Raw genomic sequence first — 17,477 nt, 5'->3', positions numbered from 1 at the left:
CACTCACCTGCCTGCCTAATCGCCCCTAACCACCTCTGCTTCAGCCCCTGCACCTGGGACCCAAGCTTCCCTCCTCCAGCCAGCCACAGGCAACCAGGACCCAGGCCAGCTTCACCCAGGCAGGCACCCAGGCAAGCACCTTGTCAGGAAGGACGTCTGGAATGATGTCCAGAAGATGTCCGGTCTACCCAGTCTAATTAGCATATTACCCTTTAATAGTATAGATAGGAGACCCCTAGAACCATACGAAATGCCAAAAATTCACTGTGAATAACTCATTCTCGAATTGCCCCCCTTAACAATCAAATTGCCCCCCTGTGGGACATGTGCCTCACGTTGGGAACCACTGGTCTAGATTATCCCTAAAATATCTCATTAGTTCACCCAGCCCCATAATTACAAATTTGGGGAAGTAAAACCGAGTGCTCATGATTTTCTGAGTGGCCGATCAATTTGGAATCACTCTAACTCAGTTGTTCATTTTGTAGGAAAGGGAACTGGAGACCAAGGGGATTGAGTGACTTGAGCACAACTACTGCAAGTAAGGGCAGAGTTGGAGGGGTGATGGTAAGCAACAATGAGAGTATCTGTCACCTATCAGAGGGCTTCTGTTTCCTGGGTTTACCTACCTCTTTTCATTGACCCTCACAACAGCCTGGCCAGGCAGTGGGTCACACTCTAGTTTTAGAAATGAAAAAGCAGAAACACGGGAGGTGCCCTAACTGCTCCAAGTCAGTAGGCATTAAGAGCCCAGAGCCAGATTTCCAATGCACACCTATTCATTCTGAAGCCTCGTGTCTCCTTTGAACCAGGCTGGCTCCCAGGCCTCAGTGTAGCCAAAAATCCAAACAGCCTTCCTTCTTTGTACATGTTTATGGATAACACAATAACAAGTGTCATTTTCCCATCTTTCTTCCATAATGGGAATACTATTGTCATGTAAGTTCATGTCTACATCCCTGTCTCCACCTGCTTGGTTAGAATGATATTGCAATAAATAATAAGGACTTTGACTTTATATAGTTTCCTAAGGAAGCATGACCTTGGACTGAACTGCAGTAGATGCTCCAACCAAGCTCTGCACTCACTTGGTTTTATTAGTTACTATTTTCCTCTTTTAGGGTCATTTTGAGGAGAAATAAAGGAATGGGTGACAGTAGTATCTCATTCTTAAGTACTGAGACTGCTGAGGAATGACACAACTTTATGTAGGTCCAAAAGTATCTTCTTTTCCTAAAGTTTCTCAAAGCATTGGGAAGTCCAGCCATGTGAAAGAAAGGAAAAATAGACTGTTATGTATGTTGAAACAGAAATATCATCTTCACACTCTATAAAGCTAATTATTTTTCAATGACTGAAGGCAATTATCACTTTTATATTTCTATCTAGTATACAACTATGACATATTTTTTTTAAAGAGAAGAATTCTTGGTCAGTAAATTTCCATAAGTATTTTTACATGTAATGCAATTATTCAACAGCAAATAGCTATTAAAAGAATTATACTCTAGGAAAGGGCCAGTTAGAGAGATTGTCAGTGATATTTTAACAATACATTAAATTATTTTTTAATTATTGTTGACATACAATATTATATTAGTTTCAGGTGTAGTGATTAGACATTCACATAACTTGCAAATTGATCACCCCAATAAGTCCAGTACCCATCTGAAAACCATACATAATTATTACATTATGTATGAAATTATTCATCATCACCACATCTTTTATTAGGTTTCCTTTGTAGACAACATCAGTTTTCTTTAAAGAGAAAAGTTAGTTATTTATATTTGAATCATTCTGCCCTAGCCGGTTTGGCTCAGTTGGATAGAGTGTAGGCCTGTGGACCAAAGGGTCCCGGGTTCGATTCTGGTCAAAGGCACGGACTTGGGTTGCAGGCTTCTCCCCAGGCCAGGCCCTGGTCAGGGCTCTTGCAGGAGGCAACCAATCGATGTGTTTCTCACACATCGATATTTCTCTCTGTCTTTCCCTCTTCCGCTCTCTCTAAAAGTCAATGGAAAAATATCCCCGGGTGAGGATTAAAAAACACACACATTTGAATCATTATAATTGGTTTCTAAGTATAAAGGCAGATTATCACATAACTGCAGGTACTAGTATGTCATAATAGTTTGCTTAGTTTAAAAGCTGGTAGAACATTTGACCAAAAAACACACACAATACACTAGTAAGATTCCCTTACATACTCATCAAGTTCAAAACTAATCTTGAATGTCAAAGGCCTAATGTCCCCTTCCTGAATCTGCCAACAATGTACACTGAGCCGGGACTCTGGGAGGGAACCCCTTGGCCTCAAGCTGGCCTCTTCCCCAGGGGAAACAGGTGTCCTTTACTTTCCTATAGAATATTTTCTAGTGCTTTGTTCAAACTGATCTTAACATCCTCGATTTAGTTTTAATCCAATATTTCAAACGTAAAAAGTACAGGCAAGTTAAGCAAAACTATGTATTTGTCATTCAGATTTAATAACAACATTTGGTATTGTTTGATTCAGATATTTAAAAATCTTTTTTTTAAAGAAACAATATATATGAACACAGTTGAAGCCTAGATCAAGCGTTTTATCTACACAATTCCCTACATTCTAGCAGTTTTTAAAGAGGCAATTTATTTTGAGACGGATCTGCATTCTTTCCTGTTTATTAAAATGCGTTCTTGAGAGCCAAGAGAATAGAAAGTATAGTGATTGGATTTTATATGTGCACATTATCATTGCTGCTCTATATGATCAATTTGATCTGATTTCATATGGCTTTCTGCCCACCCGGGACCAGATAATGCTATGAACTCATTACCAAGAGGGACTGTGAATCCCCCACATCTCTTCCATATAGTAAATGAAGTGTGCATGTAAGAGGCAGTGAATATAAATCATCCTAATTCATAATAAAGGGCTGTATACAGCTTTTCATTTCCATGGCAACTTTTTCAAATGCATTCTTTTCCTCTGCTGCCCTGAACATAATGTTCTGTGGAGCAAATGCTTTCACAGACGTTCTCTCAGTTGACCTTTGGGACAGCCTATGTGGTGTTTCGAACAGAGGGTATTGCATTCTTCTCCCAGGTAGGGACATGAAGGCATCGTCAGTACAGTGCTTGCAGGTTTTGGCTGCACCTCAGTACCACCTGGTGAGCTTTGACAAAGTACCTATGGAGGGATCCCTGGACCCACCCACAGAGGTTTGATACAACTGGGCTGGGATGGACTATGGGCATCAGTATTTTATTTATTTTTTATTTTTTTAAATTTCTTTATTGATTAAGGTATCACATATTTGTCCTCGTCCCCCATTCCCATCCCACCCCCCTCCCCACACATGCCCCCACCCCCCTGTTGTCCCCAACCGCCGGTTAGGCTCATATGCCTGCACACAAGTCCTTTGGCCGATCTCCCCCTCCACCCCCACCCTTCCCCACCCTCCTCCCGAGGCCCGACAGTCCGATGATCCATGCCTCCTTGTTTCTGGGTCTGTTCTTGTTCATCAGTCTATGTTGTTCATCATTTCCCCTAGATGAGTGAGATCATGTGCTATTAGAAATACACTTATAAGAACCAAAAATGAGACAAGCAATAATGGTTATGGTGACAGGCAAATGAATCGGTCTGTAGTGAGTTTCTTTCTGGGCCAACAGTTCTTTTGAGAGCCAATTACAATGTCCAACAGTTCCTTATGTGTACATGTCAGCACTGACATTTCAGTTCTGGATGGTGGACAAATGGTGGTAATGCAGGTCCGACTCTGTCTGGTTTGGTCCTGGGCAATCTGCAGTGATGCACAGCTGCTAACTGCTAGTATGGGAAGGCCACATCAGCATCTTCTGTCTCTGGACTGCTTCTCTTCTGTCTTCATGGCTGGAGTAGTCCTGTCGATTCCTCTCTTGCTGGAATCCACATGGTCTCGGAGTTGTTTTCTGAAAATATACAAACATATTCTCGACCAAAAGTTAATAAAGGAATATTTTCTATAAATTTGACATCAGTATTTTTAATTGATTCCACTGTGCAGCCAAAATGAGAATCCCCAGTGAACCAGTAGTTCTCAAGTGGGGCCTATCCCCCCCCCACACACACACACCAGGGGACATTTGTCAATGGAACATTTTTTTTCTTATTTTTATTGATTTCAGAAAGGAAAGGAGAGGGAGAGAGAGAGAGAGAAACATCAATGATGAGAGAGTATCATTGATCAGCTGTCTCCTGCACGCCCCCCAGTGGGGAATCGAGCCCGCAACCCGGGCATGTGTCCTTGACTGGAACCGAACCTGGGACCCTTCAGTCTACAGGCTGACGCTCTATCCACTGAGCCACACCAGCTAAGGCTCAATGGGACATTTTTGATGCCACAACTTGGGATGGAGGGTGCTCCTGGCATCTCATTGGTAGAGATCAGGGATGCAGCTGAAACATCCTACAGAACCCCTCCCAACATAGAATTATCGGGTCCTAAATGTCAATAGTGCTGAGGTTGAGAAACCCCCATTTAACCTGCAAGTGTTTTTTACTCAAGTCCCCCTGACTCTAAACTATCGTTCTTTCTTTAGTCCCAAGTTGCTAGGTGATTCAAATTAGTCATCTTTTAATATATATATTTTATTGATTTTTTTAGAGAGAGGAAGGGAGAGGGGTAGAGAGTTAAAAACATCGATGAGAGAGAAACATTGATCAGCTGCCTCCTGCACACTCCCTACTGGGGATGTGCCCGCAACCAAGGTACATGCCCTTGACCGGAATCGAACCTGGGACCCTTCAGTCCGCAGGCCGACGCTCTATCCACTGAGCCAAACCAGCTAAGGCATCAAATTAGTCATCTTTTTACTGCTGTAAATAACATATATTTTAAGTGGGTTGCTCTCCGAAGCTGAAATGTTTACAGTGACTTTCTAGTTTGTCAGGAAGCCGGTGATCTTGTGTCCTGACCACAGGAGAAGAGGCAGGAATCCTGCTTTCGTCAGAAGGCCAAAGGTGACACAAAAGCAACAGACAAGAAACGGCACCGCATCTACAGATGACAAGAGCTGTTTCTTCCCTTCAGTATATGGCTGATGCCACAGAAGAAATATGTCTTAGCTACAACAGCGGCCTGCACGCTGGAGTGTGCAGTGAAAACCCTGTAGGGCTTATTAAAATGCAGGCCGCTGGGCCCCACTCCCAGAGTGTCTGGTGCTGTACGCCTGGGGTGGGGTTCATACACTTGCATTTCTCAAAGGTTCCATCTGAGATGGAAGCTTCTGGCCATGGGACCACACTTTGAGAATTAATTATGCTTTCACTGAGTGTACTTAAGTGTGTTTCTACAGTCTTAACGTTTCAAGGGAATACTGACCTCAGGGCTACTCAAGTTAGAAGTGAATATTCCTAAAAATGCAAAAGTTCTGTTTGTCTATCAGTGACTTAAACATATGATTTCTCAAGAAGCACAAGGGCCTTTTAGTATCTAGTTCTACAGCTATGATTAGGAAAGCGCTATGAAGTGAAACCTTTTGCTCCCACTTCTAAGAGCCACAGGAACTAGCTACTCTCCACCTGATCAGAAATGAAAAGATGCCAGTTTTCTGAGACCTTTTGAATAATTTTTAATATATTTTTATTAATTTCAGAGAGGAACGGAGAGGGAGAGAGAAATGGAAACATCAGTGATGAGAGAGAATCATGGATCGGTTGCCTCCTGCACGCCCCACACTGGGGACCAAGCCTGCAACCCTGGCATGTGCCCTGACCGGGAATCAAACCGTGACCTCCTGGTTCATAGGTCATTGCTCAACCACTGAACCACCCTGGCTGGGCTCTGAGATATTTTAAATGCATCTAGTCAGTGAGAGAGTTTATTTTCTAAGGTACTTGATATGCATTATTCAAATTATAAATGGATGCTTAAGTGAAAAATGACTTGAACCAAAATTTCTTTGTATACATTAACATATGATTGTGGAAGGGTAGATGGATACCTAAACTTTGTATACATTAACATATGATTGTGGAAGGGTAGATGGATACCTAAAATTTCGGTGAAATTGATTGCCTATCTCTAAAATAGCGCATCTTAGTCCCTTAACTGATTGGAATATTGATTGGCATAGGTGGCTAAATAATCTTAGAGTTTAGCATGGACTCTGAAACGTATTTCAGGAAAAAGTCATTTATTCTTCCAGTCCATCACCCAGCAACACTACGGATAGCAGTGATTGAGGTGGTATGTTTTATGATTTTCCATAACTAGTCTAAAGTCAAGATAGTACAAAATATTTTGTTGGCGAAAAATCTAAACCCCAAAGCGGTAAAATTCAAGATTACCTACTCTATTTTCGACAGCAAGAGCTCATGGAAACTAGAATATGCTCTTATCTCGGCCTCTTGGATGTTTCCTAAATCCCTTGATAGTGAAGGTTTTGTTATTTCTTTCTAGAACCAGGCACACTTCCTAGTACATACTAAATGGTGATTATGCTTTCACTGAGTGTACTTAAGTAAGTATATGAGAAGTTCATGCATTTCTAGATTTCATGAATTTCAAAGAATGTATTTCAGCTTTATTTAAATTTAGGGTACCCATAAAGATAATCCTGTACTCTCCAAAGTGCAAACTATTCATTGTGAGCAAGGAATTGAGAAGAAGAGAGGGAAACTGGGAGTGGTTTCTGCTGTACTGGTATTAATATGGCAATAAGCAACTCAATAACTCTGCGCTGTAACATACTGTATAAAATGAAAACTGCTAAGGAGAAAAATACACATCTGAGGATCGAAAAAAGTACCTGTTAGCATCATTGTGCTGTTGGGTGTTTAAGAGCAAACTAGAAGTTGCTATGGCATTGATTTATACGTGCATAGCAACAGAGCGAGTTCAGTGATTCAGCTTGATAAAAGAGGAAATTAGCTCACCATTTCCCTTTCCCCAAATCAGAGCCAGATAACCAAATATTTCATTTTGAAACGGTATATCCATCAACATGTTCTAATGGATAAAAGTCCACAGTGGGGGTGGGTGGGGGGGAGGTCACAAGATTACATTTGCATGTCATGCGCTTACTGTAGAGAATGCAACTCATGTTTAAAGCATCTATTAATATCTCTGCATCCTGCCTTCCCCTGATGGAATGGGGTTTCTCAGTGGCATATGTTGGGGGTTGTTTTTTTTTTTACAATTTACATTTTACATTTATACAATGATGAGTAATAATTTGGCAGAAGGCTACAATTTATCAGCTCATATAACTTTGTTCCAATGAAAGTTGATGGTGAATATTTTGAGAAGGAAACATTGTTCGCTGTGAAACTATAATTCCCCGTGTGTAACAGCCCTCCAGGGAAGGGGCAGATTTTTGCCAGCATAATATGTGAAGTTTAGTCATTATCAACAGCACAAAGCAGAGGTCAGCTGTGGGTGTATGTGTGGGAGGCACTATTATGAAATCAGCCCACAGCCGCTGCACGGCTGGGGCGAGCCAATGCAAACAGAGCCAAATGTCACAAAGAAATGCTGACATTTTATCACATGATTATTTTAAATATTATTTTACCACTGTGTCTTTTCTTTTTTTTGTTGTTTATTCTCCACATCTTTATTTTGTTTCCGGTTTCCTTTCTTTATACTGATAAATGAGAAATAGGGGAAGTATGTTCTGAGTCAGGGCTTGATCGTGAACATGGGAAGTGAATTGAACCCCCTGCAAAACAGCCCTATATCTGTGAACCTTGGATTTTTAGATTTATTCGGGGTTGACTTGGGTTTTGGAAGCATAGTGATTTTATTAATTGATTTTTAAATTGACATATAGCAAAATCCATCTTTTTCCTTTTATTCAATTTACTGGGGTGACATTGGTTAACAAGATATTATAGGTTTCAAGTGTACATTTCTGTGATACATGATCTTCATATTGCATTGTGTGCCCACTACCCAAAGTCAAACCATCTTCTGTTTTAGGGGTACAGTTCTATGAGTTTTGAAAAATACATAAAGTTATGTAACCACCACCACAGTCAGGATACAGAAGAGTTCTGACACCCCTTCTGCCCACAGATTCCCTCATGCTGCCCCTCCCTGCACCCCCAGACCACGGCAGCTACTAATCTGTTGGAGCTCTTCTTTTTTTAATATATTTTTGTTGATTTCAGAGAAGAAGGGAGAGGGAGAGAGAGAGAAACATCAAAAATAAGAGGGAACCATTGATCTGCTGTCTCCTGCAGGCCCTCTACTGGGGACCAAGTGTGCAACCCAGACTAGGAATCGAACCATGACCTCCTGGTTCATAGGTCGATGTTTCACCACTGAGTCCCGGCAGCTGGGCTGGAGCTGTTCTCTTTTGACTGTTTTCTTTCTCTCTGTTCATTCATGCAACCAATATTTATTGAGAGTACCATGTGCTGAACTCTGTTTGAGGTGCTGGCGATGAAATGGTGAACCAGACTGCCTTGGAGCTTTCCAGGCAGAAACAAGATAATCAACAAGAAATAGTAAATCGGTAATTCCACACTGTGGTAAATGCTGATTGTGTAGGAAACAGATTCCTATGAGAGCAGATGTCAGAAGACAGAATCTATTTTAAATAGAGTGTTAGAGAAAGTTGCTCTGAGAAGGTGGCATTTAATCCGAGACCCAAAGGACAAGAAGAAACCAGCTATGTGAAATGGGCAAGGGATGGAGTCATGGAGGGAGGGGCAATCATTCCAGGCATAAGAAAGAGCATGCGCCAACTGGGGGTCAGGGTTACAGTGAGAGAAGGGAACAGTGGCATGAGGTGCTGTGGGCAGGCCTAGCTAAGGTGTCTGCACTTCATTCCAGTATAGCAGGAAGCCATTGGATTGGGATGAGTACTTAATTGGGGATAATTTGATTGATGTTTTGAGTTGTGTGTGGAAAGTTGATTGTTGGAGAGCAAGAATGGACACAGGGTGGGTGGTCATTGGGCCATAGCAATCATCCAGTTGACTGTTGACGGAGGATTGGGCTTGGGCAGTAGCTGTGGAGGTGAAGGGATGGATTTCAAATACTGTACATTTTAGAGGCAGAAGAAACAAGATTAAGTGTTTGATTGGATAGGGGGCAGGTGAAGGAAAAGAAGAAATAAAAGTTCCTGTTTAAGCAAGTGGGTCAGCTTGAAGAAAATATTGAGAGAAACAAGATTGGGGGGAAATAAAAAGTTTTATTTTTGCACAGTTTGAAATAGAGAAACCCATTAGTTGCCCATGTAGAGATGTGAAGCTGCTAGATGGATATATGCCTTTAGGATTTAAATGTGAGCTTGGAGTTATAAAGAGGAATTTGTGTCATTATTTAATTATTATTTATTCTATCATTAACCTATAATTTATACATGTATAATATATTTATTGTTAATATAGTTTTGATATATTAACATCAATGCAATATTAACCCATATCATAAATATTTATTTATTCACTCAGAGTCCACTATGGGCAAGGCTTTAGGTAAGGGAAGGGGGGTAAGGTGGTTAAGAGAAACCTCCATGATCTGAGGCAGGCTGGCAGTAGAGAGAGGGTTTCCTTGTATTTGTGTAAAATTAGAGGGTACTGTGAGCGGGCACAGGAGGGAGATTTGACCTCATCTGGGTAAAGGTGGAGCTTGGAAAAGGCTTCTCCAAGCACTGAAAGACGAGGAATGGGAGAGGGAATTGGGTTGAAGAAAGAACATGGATGGAAGGTCATGTGACAGAAGACCCGAAATTTTGGTTCTCAGATGTCCAATGTACCGTGACTCCAATTTAGAAGTCCAGGAGTGCATCCCAGGGGGAACATTTTTACAAGCAGCTCAGGCATTGCATTTCTCCAACAAATCTTTTTTGAGCACCAAGGTATGCCTGAGACTCTTCCAGGTGCTGAGAATTCAGCAATTAATGTGCACAGTGTCCTTCCCTTTGTAGAGCTTGTTTCTGGTGAGTCAGACTCAGGAGGTTCACAGATCTTGGGCACATCTTAAGAAGGCTTCTTGACTTAAGAAATGCTGGCCTAGAACAGAGTTGTGAGGAGCACCATCATTTAGAGCTCGAAAGGAGAAGGAACAGCAGCACAGAAGCTAAATCAAGCCGGGGCAGTGTGGCTCAGTGATTGAGCATCGACCTAGGAACCAGGAAGTCACAGTTTGATTCCTGGTCAGGACACATGCCTGGGTTGTGGGCTTGATCCCCAGTGGGAGGCGTGCAGGAGGCAGCCGATCCATGATTCTCTCTCATCATTGATGTTTCTATCTCTCTCTCCCTCACCCTTCCTCTCTGAAATCAATAAAAAGATTTTTTTAAAAAATCAGCTAGATCAAGAGGCCAGTGCAGACAAAAGTGAAGAAAGTGGTGTATATTGCAAAGGCTGAGAGAGGAAATGGATTCACATGGCTGGGTGAGTGGTCAGCTAGGTCTCATGCGGCTGAAGGGTCAAGTGGAATGAGAACAGAATAGTCCTCCTTGAACTTTGCAATATGGCATCATTGGTGATCTTGACTAAACTAGTTTTATCTGAATAGTTGAAGTATAAAACAGATCGAGTTGTATTAGAGTGATTGAGAAGTGAAAAATTAGACACTGAGACGATATTGGCAATTGGAAAGTGAAAGATGGTTGATGACTCTGGAGAAATTTGCCTCAGCTTACTAGTAGGTCTTCATTCCTGCAGGAAAGAATCTTGTGGCCGTGCTGAGGTTACAACTTCTTTAATTTGTCCATCTGAAAGGAGGAACATAATAATGCATTCTAAGATTTATTTATTTTGGGTTTTTAATTTCTTTTCCGTATTCATTTTTATTGATTGATTTTAGAGAGGAGAGAGAGAGAGAGAGAGAGAGAGAGAGAGAGAGAGAGAGAGAGAGAGAGAGAGATGTTGTTCCACTTATTTATGCATTTATTGGTTGATTCTTATATGTGCCCTGATCAGGGATTGAACCTGAAACCTTGGAGTATTTAGGAAGACGCTCTAATCAACTGAGCTACCGGGCCAGGGCTTCCTTTTTTATTTCTATGTTTATTGTGAGGATGAACTGGGGAAGTGTGTGCATGCCATGAATACTCACTGAAAGTAATGGCTTGCCTTCCTCGAGTGTTTTAAGTTGATCAATTGCACTTTACAGATGATATAATATTCTAATTAAGTATCTTATTCAGTATCAAGTGCAAGCAAAAATAAGACCAGAATTATTAGTATTAACTGATTTTCAAGGGAGGAAATAGGGAAGGTCAAGCACTTGGCCCTAATGGCACTGGTAGTAAGCTGTGGCCCCTAGAATTGGAGCCCACACCTTCTGATTGGTTCTGTGCTGTGTTTTCTCCACTTGGTATTATAATTTTATGCCTCTACTACAGAGTTGTAATCTGCTTAAGGAGAGACCAAGCATTCACTGACTCTGTATCCCCATCGCCACCACTGCGTATACTGCATTTGGCACAGGCCACGTTCTCCATCATGAGTGGAATGTAAGTAAAATTCCTGGACCCTTGGCTCAGCCTTCCGGGGGTGCTCTTGTTTCTGACACTCCAGTTTGTATTCAGGAGAAATGCTCTTGACTTCAGAGTCCCAAGCCCATTTGGGTACATACATCAGCAGCAAAGAAAATGGGATAAGCAGAGCTAAGGGTGGAGGAAGCACTTCAAAGTGACAGTAGAAATGGTACAGTGTGAGCAGAAAAACAATATGTGTAACTTAGTCTATTGGAAAATAAATACAGTAATAGTAGCTCATAAGGAAGCAAATAAAACTAACTGATTATTGTTAGGTTTTATAATATTATATATCCATCCATCCATCCATCCATCCATCTGTCCGTCTGTCCGTCCATACATCCATCCTGGTGCATTTTTTTCCTCTGAAAAGAAACACTGTGAGCATCAGAGCATACTTGTAGGAAGATTCCACAGAGGATCAGAGATCAGAGCGTACTTGTAGGAAGATTCCACAGAGGTTCAGAGATCAGGGAAATGGAAACAGCACCCCCAGATTTTTTCCCAAGTCTCTTGGGTTGGATCATTCAAAATCGCCATTTTTTATGGGTCCAAAATAGCCAAATATTAACCGTTTCATACAGTGCCACCCAAACGTATGATCCTGCTATCACATGTGTAGAGGTATGGACAGGGGCGGGTGGCGGGACACTCTCTTGTTGGTTTCAAGTTGATCAGTTGGTAGGAGTGTGGGCCCATATAGTAAAGCCTTTCGATTTTGTGAGCTAAAGCACAGGCATTTTTGTTCCTGACTGTATTTGAATAATGTCTTGAGCGAGAGAGTGCCAGCCTCGTCTATTTATTACCTCCCATGCTCAGTGATTATGTGAAAAGAAAGGAAAAGACCTTTAAAGCCCGTGTGATTGTCTAGACAGTCCCAAAATAGCTGGTCCCAGGTGCAAAGGAAGCAGTGAACTGCAGACAAAGCAAGAGGGTCCTTTGCCAAAAATACAGCGTTTGAACTTTCAGAGGCTCCCTGTACATTCCAAAGGAGAAAATGGCCAGGAGACTACATCCTGATCATTATGATCATTAGTTACTTTAAGTTACCGCCGCTTACTTCACACAGAGGCGTTCTCTGTGTGCTAAATTAAACAAGAAACATTTTTGAGATAATTATTTGGATAACTCAGAGCTAAAATAGTCCAGGCTGAAATACTTAGCTGACTGAAACACCTGCGCAAGCTTTAGTTTAAAATATACAGAAAAATGACTTCATTTGTCACTTCGCTGTGGAGGTCATGTAATAAAAAACAAGGTAATTTACATAATTTCACATCAGTTCATATTACATTCTGTAGCACAGTGCAGTTAGTAAAATTGCATTGAATCAGAAATGTATTTCTGGCTACGAAAACTGTGGTATGATCAGACCATAGAATAAAATTTGACCATAAAAAGGAATGAGCTATTGAGACACACAACCATTTGCATGGATCTCAAAGGCATTATGCTGAGCAAATAAAACCTGTCTAAATGACCACATGCTTTATGAGTCCATTTATGTAACATTCTTGAAGGATAAAATCAATGAAATGGAAAACAGATTATTGGTTGCCAGATTTCAGAAGGTGGTGGGTTGAGAAGGAGGCAGGTAGCTATAAAGAGGTACCATGAGGGATCCTTGTGGTGATGGAACTTTCTGTGTCTTCACTATTATGACGGTCATATAAATCTACATGTAATAAAATTGCAAAGAATTAAACACACACACACACACACACACACACACACGAGTGCACATAAAACTGGTGAAATCTGATTAAAGTCATTGGATGGCATTAATGTCAGTTTCGTGGCTGTGATATTGTACTACAGTTATGCAAGATAACTGGGGGAGTTATCTTGTACTGGGAGAGGCTGAATAAAGGGTAACAGGAGAACTCTTTGTATTATTTTTTACAGGTGAATGTGATTCTACAATTAGCTCAAAATGAAAACTTGAATTTAAAAAATGCATTTCTCAAAATAATTGAAATTGGGTCAAACCCTGGGTATGCATGGTGGAAGAGAGAGCCTTCATGTATTCACTGCACTAGATATCAGATGGAGGAACCTCCCCTACCACCAACAGGTCAACCCACACGTGTATCAGTGGGTGGCTTTCTACACTGCGGACAAGGGGATGCATGTAGCCGTTGGAACATTTTCGTTTGCTTTGTGTTTGCATAATAAAAACTTGCCAATCAAAGGTGAATGTATACATGTATCTCTAAGATTCATCACCATTCAAAACACAGAAGTAAACTAGATGTCATGGAAGGCTCTGTCATGGCAGATATGAAAAAAAAACCCTGGATAATTTGAATTTAGTCAGAGAAAGGATATTTTTAAGGGATAGATCTGAGAGGAGCTTGTTAACAGAAACAGTAGTGGCAGAAAGAGGGTCATTGAGTGCGAGCAGTGGGTCTAGTTCTTGTGAAAACCCTTTAGCTAAAACTTTAAAATCTACTAAAGGAACTGAAATGAATAGATTAGAAGGAGAAGTAAACATATCATTTGGAAAGGTTCTTGTACTTAGGTACTTTGCTCTCATTGATTTAACAATATGCTCAATTTTGTTGTTAAGACATTACTACACAGTTTTACAGTGAGCCATATGCAGTTATAGGTCTGATTTGTCTGTAATCAGTTTCATTTGCCCGGGGAGGTGCAATCAACAAACACTTATCAGTTATCTTCCGCATGACATTGGGTCATGTGGTTTAGCAGGATTAGACCAAACGTACTTCTCTATCATGGCCTCAGACCTCCAAAACTAATAAAGAATAACACCTGGCAAATAAGTTTCAGATATATAGCTTTCAAATTCACATGGAGAGTTTGGTTAGTGGGCGTAAGTACCTTTCATTTGCAGCTCACAGAGCCTTGTGTTCCTTCTGCCTGTCTTAATCACAGTTTTACTCATTTAGAATGTGAGCAGTTGATTCATTTCTTTCTCTTATTTTATTTAACAAACTTTTCTAAGATGCTGACCATTTTCCAGGCACTATTCTAAGGACTTCATAAATATGAGTTATGTCAATACTTAAGCAAACCTAGATTATTTGCATTTTGAAAGTGAGGTAATTGAGGCACAGAAAGGCTAAGTAACTTGCCTAAACTCTCAAAGCTAGTCAAGTATGGTTTCCTTTTGGGATTCACCTCTAGAACCAGTCCTTCTGATAAAGCCATTAATACCTGATCAGCTTTAGTCATAAGGCAGGTGTGATGGATGAAGCTAATTGAGAAAGCAAAAGATATGCTCACATGTGATATGCTGAGTCTATTCATTCCTTCATTTGGCTTCACTTCTTCTTTCGGCCCTTCATCCAAAGTTTTTTTAAATGCCAGCTGTGTTCTAAGCATTAAGATGGACAGTGCAACCGCAGTATGATTTTGGCCTTCACAAAACTTACATTCTATGCAGGAGATGAGACTTGCAGACACATCTTTAGGATGAAAGGCCTTTTGGGACAAATGTCCCGACAATGACCCAGATAAAATGTCAAGAGGAGAGCAGACAAAGCAACCATGTCTCCAGCTGGGTAAATAAAGGGTAGGTTGAGACCAGCATGTTGGGATGAGCCCACGTGGGCTGTCCAAAGCCATGAGGAGTCGCTGGCTGTTCTTTTACTAGTACATATCGGAGAACGAGTCAAAGTTTATAAGCAGTGGAATAGCATCAATAGACTCCTGCTGGCAGTGGATAGGAGGGATTAGAGAAGGGATGCTTCGGGTATAGAAGCCATCCTATTGCATGAGTCCATGCAAAAGCCTATGTGGGTTCATAAAAAAAGGTTAAATATAGGATTGCCAAAAGACTCAGGAAGCCTACTCCTAAGTTTATACTCAAAAGAAGCAATTCTCTGCCTAGGTATATGCTTCAAAAAATTGAAAACAGGTATTCAAAAAAATACTAGTACACCAATGTTCATTGCAGCTCTATTTACACTAGACAGAAAGTGAAAGCCACCAAATGTCCCTCCGCAGATGAATGGGTATATCTGTGCCATGGAGCATGGTTTGGCCATAAGAAGAAATGAAGCCTTGATTCACGCTACAACACACATACACCCCCAAAACATTAGGTCACATATTGTAGGTTCCATTTCTAGGAAGCAAATATATTAGTGATTGTAGGGAGGGAGAGAAGGGAGATACGAATGGATACTGACCTTCCCTTTGGGATGCTAAAACTGGGAATTCGGTAGAGGTGGTGGGCGCACAGCATTGTGAATTACTAAATGCCATTGACTAGTACACTTGAAAATGGCACATTTTATATCATGTGAATTTCAATTTAGTAAAAACAAAATAAAACAAAAAGCCTATGTGCGCCTGGGCCAAGGCAAGGATGTTGGAATGGAGAGGAATGAGGAGGAGGTCTGAGAAGCTGCGCAGGAGAATTGACCAGTTTGGGGGAGAAAGTGAGAGAGAGCAGGGAGGGTATAGGTGGGAGGGACATCCTGAAGTTTCCGACTTGGGTGTCGGGATGAATGGTAGCATCATCAACGAAGTGACTCAGATGATTAGCTAGATCTATCCTCTTCGTTTTGACACTGCCGCTTACCAGCTGTGAGTGGGTGGGCAACTTTGTCCAGCTTCTCCCTGTAAAATGAGAGCAGTGATGGTGTTGTAATGATGAAAGGGGTGTCCCTATCTGGGGCCCAGGCCTCAGTGCCTGGCACACAGGAGGCCCTCAGCTAATATTTGTGGAATGCATGGAGGATCATGCTTCTTCATTTTACAGCATAAGACCATCCTATTCAGAGAGGCCCAAATGATAGTTGCTATGCTTTCTGGAATTCCAAGACCCAGGTGTATCTCATTAACCCTTGAGAAATTTGGTGCGCCCTCTTAGGATTTTAACCAGCATGTTGGAACCCCCTGGGGTATGATAGAACAGTAACTGCCCTGTAGCAAGTGCTAAATAATCGTTAGCTGTTGTTGTGGTTATTGTCTTCCGTGGTGATGGTGGTTGCTATAAAATGATGGCCAGAATGTTCTTGTGAATATACTTTAACACAGATGCAATTCTCCAAACAACTTGTTGGAAGGAGGTGGGATAGATAACAGAAATAAGGGATAGCTACTTGAACTATTTAGATAATAAATTAATTCATTAAAACAGTCTTCAAATCTATTACTTCATTTCAGTTAGGTGAGGGGAAAATTGGCTTCACCTTTTTTAATTTGTCATTTTGTGTTCACCTGGCTCAACAAATCATTGATGGTGATTAAAAAAAAAAGTTAGGTTATTGAGTACCCAAACCAGATTTATGAAATAGTGAAAAATGTCTACTTCAAGATGGATCCATAAACTCTTTAGCTTCATGGAGAGAACAAATGAGTCACTCCCCTAGCATCAAGTTCAGGAACTTCCCATAATGATCTCATAACTTCGGTGTCAACACTGCCCCGTTTTTCAGCCTTCATGAAGTTTATTAAAGTTTGGAAGCTGTTCTTGTGTAGGTGTAATGGGATTAGTTGAATTACAAAGATGTTAGAGCTGCCATTTAGAGGAAAAGCTCATTTCTAACACTTGCCCTGTTTTAATGAATTACCATAATGTCGCTCTGATTGTCAAATGGATTGTCTTCCACAGAATTAGCTATTTAATAGTCCCAGGAGAATGTGATTAGAATATTCATGTTGGTCTACTAAGTTATTAGGACACATTTTTCTGTACCGCAGTTATATCTATCACACAGAAAAAGAATACTCGGGTGCTTGGAGATGAATGTACAAAGTTCAGAAATGATTTCAAGACCCTTTTATTCTTCTTTCAGTAAAAGTAGAACATTGTCACCGATCTAATACCAGAACAAAAGCACTTACAAAACAAAATTGATTTTCTTGTAATTGAAGGGGTTCAGTATAAACTGTCACTGAATGTGATTTGAAAGGTGCCACGTTAATGCATGTCCAGAGAAGCAGGCCAGGTGCTGACTAAATGGCGAAGCCACTGCTTTTGGCCATTCCTGTAAAGTGATTTCTAATGGAGTAGGTTAACCAAAGATTCAGAGTAACTT

General features: G+C 40.9%; 1 protein-coding gene across 2 annotated transcripts in view; it reads left to right on the top strand.

Moving 5' to 3' along the window:
• ARHGAP6 (Rho GTPase activating protein 6) overlaps positions 1-17,477 on the top strand; it is a 529,598-nt gene that overhangs the window by 300,377 nt on the left and 211,744 nt on the right. The gene's annotated exons all lie outside the window — the stretch shown is intronic.

Source organism: Eptesicus fuscus, chromosome 1 (genome assembly GCF_027574615.1).
Source record: "Eptesicus fuscus isolate TK198812 chromosome 1, DD_ASM_mEF_20220401, whole genome shotgun sequence".
Classification (NCBI taxonomy): Eukaryota; Metazoa; Chordata; class Mammalia; order Chiroptera; family Vespertilionidae; genus Eptesicus; species Eptesicus fuscus.
Note: the sequence above shows the minus strand (reverse complement) of the source record. Positions and strands in the feature narration are given on the sequence as shown.